The sequence below is a fragment of the Trachypithecus francoisi genome, unplaced genomic scaffold, assembly GCF_009764315.1.
Source record: "Trachypithecus francoisi isolate TF-2019V2 unplaced genomic scaffold, Tfra_2.0 Lachesis_group21, whole genome shotgun sequence".
NCBI lineage: Eukaryota > Metazoa > Chordata > Mammalia > Primates > Cercopithecidae > Trachypithecus > Trachypithecus francoisi.
In genome coordinates, this window is record NW_022681467.1 from 8,654,703 (window position 1) to 8,660,702 (window position 6,000).

A 6,000-nucleotide genomic window follows, 5' to 3' on the forward strand; every position below is an offset into this window, starting at 1 on the left:
CAATTTCACATGGAGAATCACCTCTTCCTGCTTTCATCCAATGTGGCTTGGGTGGGGCCAGCCTCCCACTTGGCTCCAGGGATACACACATGACCAGGCCTGGCCAATGAGGTAACACATCCTCCTGGCCACAATGACTGCATCATTGTGGACACATGACCTCAGCTGGGCCAGCCAGAGAGAATCCTGGCACTTTTGCCAGAAAGATTAGGCAAGAAGTGGTGCCCCCTTCTTGCTGGGGTTGCTAAGTGAGTGTTTGTCTCTTCTTCCACTTGTGGGGGATCCTGTCAGAGAGATCCTGGTGATGCAGAACTGGAGATTGTGACAAATAGTTTCTTAACATCATTTGAGGGCCTAGATACAGCTAGTCCTGAAGCCATACATGCTCCAATCAATCTTTTGCATTTTAACTAGTTTGAGTTTAGTTTCTAATCCTAACTGAAAGAGCCCCATTCCACCAATTTTACAAGGGACACGATGAGAATTAAATGTTAAAGAAGGAAGGGGCCTTAAAGGCTGGTAAAGTAAGGCATGAGAAGTGCTTGGGAGGTAGAATGGGACAGTTACCCCATGGCGTCATGTGGGCACAAGTCTGGATGCCAGGGAAGAAGGGACCAGTCACGTAGACCTCAGCAACAGTGGGTAATGCTTAACGCAAATAAGTGATGTCCACTCTAGAAGTAGAATTGGGGGCCCTGCAATGTCAAACCTAAGCACAGGCTCAGATAGGATGCGTTCTAATACAGCCTTGTTACTCCACGTGCAGCCTGTGGGCCTACAGCTTTGCTGTCTCTTAGAGTTTCTTCGGAATGCAGAATCTCAGGCTCCACTCCAGACCTACTGAATCTGCATCTTAACCAGACCCCAGATGGCCTATGTGCATGATCAAAGCTGAGAAGTACCAGCACAGCATTGTTGAAGTGACTGTGTAGCGTGTCCATAGATCCCTTCCTGCTAATACGAACATGCTACCAACCCACCAGGAGGTGGACAGTTTCCCCTCCCCTTTTATCTGGGCTCTCACCCTGTGGGTTAGTTAGCCAGGTAGAAGGTGATGAAAATGGTGCTGCCAGTTCTGCGCCTGGTAGCCTCTGCTTCCTCTTTCAGAAGCCAGCTGGGTGCGGTGGCTCACACCTGTAATCCCAGCACTTTGTGAGGCTGAGGTAGAGGCTTGAGGTCAGGAGTTCGAGATCAGCCTGGCCAACATGGTGAAACCCCATCTCTACTAAAAACACAAAAATTAGCTGGGCATTGTGGTGGGCACCTGCAATCCCAGCTACTCGGGAGGCTGAGGCAGGAGAATCGCTTGAACCCAGGAGGCAGAGGTTGCAGTGAGCTAAGATCATGCCACTGCACTCCAACCTGCTCAACAGAGCAAGACACGGTCTCAAAAAAAAAAGTCAGCCTACTTGCCCTGAGACCTCCATGCTGTAAGAAAACCCAGAAGAACCCCATAGAGATGTTTCCTGGAGGGCCCAAAAGTCCCAGCTGTGTGAGTGAGGCCTTCTTGGGCCACCCCATCCAGCCCAGCCCCCAGCTGAGTGACCCTCACTGACACAATGTGGAACTGAGTCCTGCTCACATTCCAGACCCAGAGAAGTGGAAGAAATACGAATCTTTGCTGTTCCAGGCCACTATGCTCGTGTTATTTTGTCACACAGCAGAAGGTACTGGGGCTGTGACTGTCTTTCCTCCTCACTGAAGGAGGGGGCTGTCCTGCAGAATGTTCCTGCACTCTGAGAACCATACTGAGCACTTTCTGCCTGTCAGGCACTGTTCCAGGCACAAAGATGGAGTGGAAGAGGGCAGACTGCATCCCCACTCTGGTGAAACTGGGATTCGTATCCAGGGAGAGGGCAGTAGACAAGAAAACACACAAACACGATAACTTCAGAGAGATAAGGAGAAATTTGGAATGGGGCTAGGGACACTATTAGATAGAATAGGGAAGGTCTTTCTGAAGACACATACTTGATCCAAGGCCCTCCTGTTGAACAGGGGCAAGCCATAAAATGATCAGAGGAAAAAGTGATGCTGGCAGAGAGAACAGCAAATGCAAAAATCAAAAAGTGCAGGAGGTCTGGGAGTGAAAACAGGGAAAGGGAAAGCCAGGAGAGGGGAATGAGATCAGAGATGAAGTCACAAAAGTCAGCAGGGGCCAGAGCAGCAGCGTCTAGCACACCAGCCACCAGCCACCCACGGCTCTGTAATCTAAGCTTCCATTTAAACAACAAGTGCAACTCCTCAGCCCCACTGGCCACATCGCAAGTGCCCAGTGGCCCTGTGTGGCTAGTGGCTATCATATTGGGCAACACAGAGACAGAATATTCCCATGACGGTTCTGCTGGCTGAGATGGCTATAGAATAACTCAGAAGCAGATCAGAACCAGAGTTCAAGGTCAGACCATGTGCTCTTGGGCTTAGTATTCCATTAAATTTCTGGACGTTCCAGTTTTCCCCAGGGTTAAATGAGGCTTTTCCAGCCTGACAGTGAGTCCAAATTATCCACAGCAAGAAGCCAAGTCCACAGACAGTTGCACACGGGTCCTACCCAAGGAACATCATCAGCAAGGCCTCATCCATGGAAACTGGCGGCAGAGGTCTGTGTAACTGACTTCTTTGCAACCTCATTTAAGTTGCCAACTGGGGCTCCCTGATGTGAAAAAAGAACAGAGCATGGCTACTATTTCAGGGCACCACGCAGAAGGGAGAGTGCCACAATTAGCCGAAGCTGCTTTCGATTAGCAGATTTTCTTCCTTGGTGTATAACATCCGTCCGTGTATAGACATCGCTCCATCTTGCCCTGTCAGAGCGAGGGGCTGAGCCAGTGAACCAGGCGGGCCCACAGGGAGTTCAGCATCCATCAGGACAATGTCCAGGAGGGGCTGGAAATAGGCACTGTGGAACTTGGTGTGTCAATGGCAGTTTGTCTTAGGAAAAAGCTAAGAAAGGAGAGTGCTTCCTGCTTCCTTGCACAAGCTAGGAGGCGGCAGATGGAGACAGAAGTTTTCCTTGGGGTTAGAAAGACCTGCTTTGTCATGTAGTATTTATGACATCTCCACAAGTACCTGAACCTCTGGGGTGGTTACCTACCCATGCTCATCTGAGAAACGGGGCCGATGACACCCACCTCATGGAGTTGGGGAGGAGTATGTGAAATAATCTCTGGAAACACACTTGGCATACAGCAGGTATTCTGTAAATGGTGGCTGAATCATAATCTTGATAGGAAAGAACCAGGTGAACGAGAGAGATGGGCATGGGGACGTTTGATCAGCACTCAGACCTGGCTCCCCCATTTGTTCAGTCAACACAGGTTAACTCTGCAAATTGGCTCTGGAGCCTTGGAAAACTCCCTCAACCAGTCTAGGTTCCTCTTTCCTACCTGAGGCCCGTAGCTGATCTCTGTGGTTCTTTGCAGTTCTCCTTGCCTAACAGAAAGTTTGCAGCTGCCCTTAAGGCATGACTCATCTGAGTTCAATCGTAGAGGCTGGGCAAAGTACTAAGGCCCAGAATCCTACAGTCTTGGATTTGGAAACGGCCTTTAAAGATCTTTTGGTCCAGCTCCCAGGTGATGACAAGGATCTCGTTCCCTTCCATGCTGACTGAAGAACTGGGGCCTGCATACTCTTGCTGCCTTGCAAAGCAAAGCAGCTCATTCTCTTTTCAGAGAGCTCTAATGTTGGGGATAGTCGATAGACAGTGAATGCATGCTCCAGGTTAATGGCCCTCTTTAGACGTGCCACCAGCACAGAACAGTCTTCAGTTTCTGTGTCTGTAGAATGAATCTGAGAACACCTGCTTCACAGAGGTCGGAATTAAGAGTGACAACATAGGTGGCGGGCCTGGCATGGGAGGTTCAGCGTTTGCTCCCTTTCTCCTCACCAAATTAAACCTGCTGCAGGACGGGGACCACAGGTTGCTCTAGCGCTGGCCCCTCTACTGTCTTTTTCCCTTTTCCAGTGGGGCCTAACCTGGGCTAAAATGTTCTTAGCATGCTTGGTGAACCATCGGCATCTTAGACTTGTGTGTGAAGCAGAGGTTGGCTTCAGCCCATCACATATAAAACTAAGGAGGGATGGCAAACCCTAAAGGTAAACTATTTCTCTGATCCCCCACCCCCACCTCCCTTTCTACCTTACAGTCAGGGAGAGCCAGGAGCCTTCTCAAAATCATGGGGTCCCTACAGAAGCCACTCCTTCGTGGGAGAAGGGACTCAGTGGCAGCTGTGTGGACGTGTTGGCACTCACAGATGGTGAATGGACCATGGACAGACTGTGGGAAGACACGAATGGGCCATGGTGGGGAAGGCAGCTGTAACTCCTGAGGCCCAGAACGGGTCCCCACTGTTTGTTGTAGAAGACCTTGGGCCTCAAACCACCCTCGACCGAGTGCCGGTGGCCCATATGGAAAGAACCAGCATCCACTTTGAGAGATGGCTTTGGCCTCTGTCCCCATGCCCCCACCTTAGATTTTGCCCACTTTCCTGGTGTTCTAATCCATCTACTCATTTCCGTCACCATCCCAAAGCTCTCTTACTGTCCTGAAAGTAAAGGAGGCGATTTAATATACAAGCGGGTCACCGGGAGGTGGAGATTTAAAAACAGCCAAAGCAGGAAGGCCTTTTACAGAAAGGAAGGGCCGTCGTACCCATTTTGGATGGGAGGTGGCTGTGTCAGCTACCTCTGCTTATCCTACTATGTGGTGTGTCATTTGGCCAATGGCTGTCCCTGACCTCAATTCGGGCTAGAAGTGATGCTCTAGTGAATTTGCCGTCTGAAAGCCTGGCCTCTCTGCTCTGTCTATTAAGAACACAGGCGACCTTTGCCCAGGGAGCTGGTGCAGGTGGCAAGCTGAGTCTTAGGGGAGAATAGAGTACCGCCTCCCACAGATGGTGACACAGCAGGAAGAGGCTGGGAAGGGATCTGTGCATCAGGTCAGTCAGCTTTCCTAGGAAGAGTTTGGGGATTACCTGGCGAACCCCCAGCCACCAGTTTGGCCCATCTAAACCTATGTGAGAATGAGACCCTAAAGTGCTAAGACAGCCAGCTGTTGTCTGTATCTCCTTCCATGCTGCTGGGGGAAGTTCTGAATACTCACCAGGTACTCCTGAAAAGCCAGTGGCAGTTGGCAGTTTATCTCAGTCCCCTTGGATCTGGAACTGCAGGCCAGAGGTTCAGCTTATGTCCCAGGCCCATGGAGCAATCAGTCCCAAGATCCTGAATGGACTACATTGTGATGTCACTCTACGGGTCAGGGGTGGGCACAGGAAGGGCTGCTGTGGCTGCTGGCATCAGGGCACAGGGCAGGGCAGGGCAGGAACGAGAGCCTCAGGCCTCTCCAGAAGAAATCGGCCTGTCTAGGTGCTGTTCTCAGGTGGGGTTGCTGGGAAGGAATGAGGGATGTCTGCTATACAGAAAACATCAGCCTGGAAGACTGCTGATGAGTCCATCCACTGCCACTTGCTGCCACAGTTTCTATTCTCACCTGGCCTGGGTCACTTCAGTAAAACCAAGTCCATCCTTCATACAGTTTTCCCACACCAAGCAACTTCTGTGGTTACCCCCAGCTCCTTACACATCTGCTGTGATGGACTTAAAATTCTAGGGCAGCTTTTTCTTCTACTGGTATACCCGTGACTTTCCCCCTACTGCCCACCTGGTAGGGACTCAAGGAAAGAGAAGTAACTTAAATATTAGCTCAGGAAAACAAGCAGAAATATAAATCCTCCCACCTTCAAGTTAAATTCAACACAGGTGTCCTTTAGGTTATCTTCTATAGTACATATGCCTGGGCTTCTTTCCGTTGTTGGTAATTGATAACTTGGTATAATGTATATTTACTAAGCCTAAAAAGGAAAGAAAAACTCAGAAAAGGGGGCAAAGTATAAAATGTTTCTGGAGGTTCCATCCCCTTTTGCCACTGGTGCTTGGGATTGGGGGTGGAGAAGTTCTAACCAAGAGCAAACGGCTTTGCTTTGGAAACTGTTAAGTGGTCCT

At 50.0% G+C, this 6,000-nt stretch overlaps 1 protein-coding gene across 7 annotated transcripts in view; it reads right to left on the bottom strand.

Moving 5' to 3' along the window:
* Window positions 1-5,211, bottom strand: part of BANF2 (BANF family member 2) — a 36,756-nt gene extending 31,545 nt beyond the window's left edge. For all 7 annotated transcript variants that reach the window (XM_033185333.1, XM_033185334.1, XM_033185337.1 and 4 more), the window contains exon 1: window positions 5,102-5,211. The gene's annotated coding sequence lies outside the window, so the exon portion shown is untranslated. The remainder of the gene's footprint in view (window positions 1-5,101) is intronic.
* Between the last annotated feature and the right edge of the window lie 789 nt (window positions 5,212-6,000).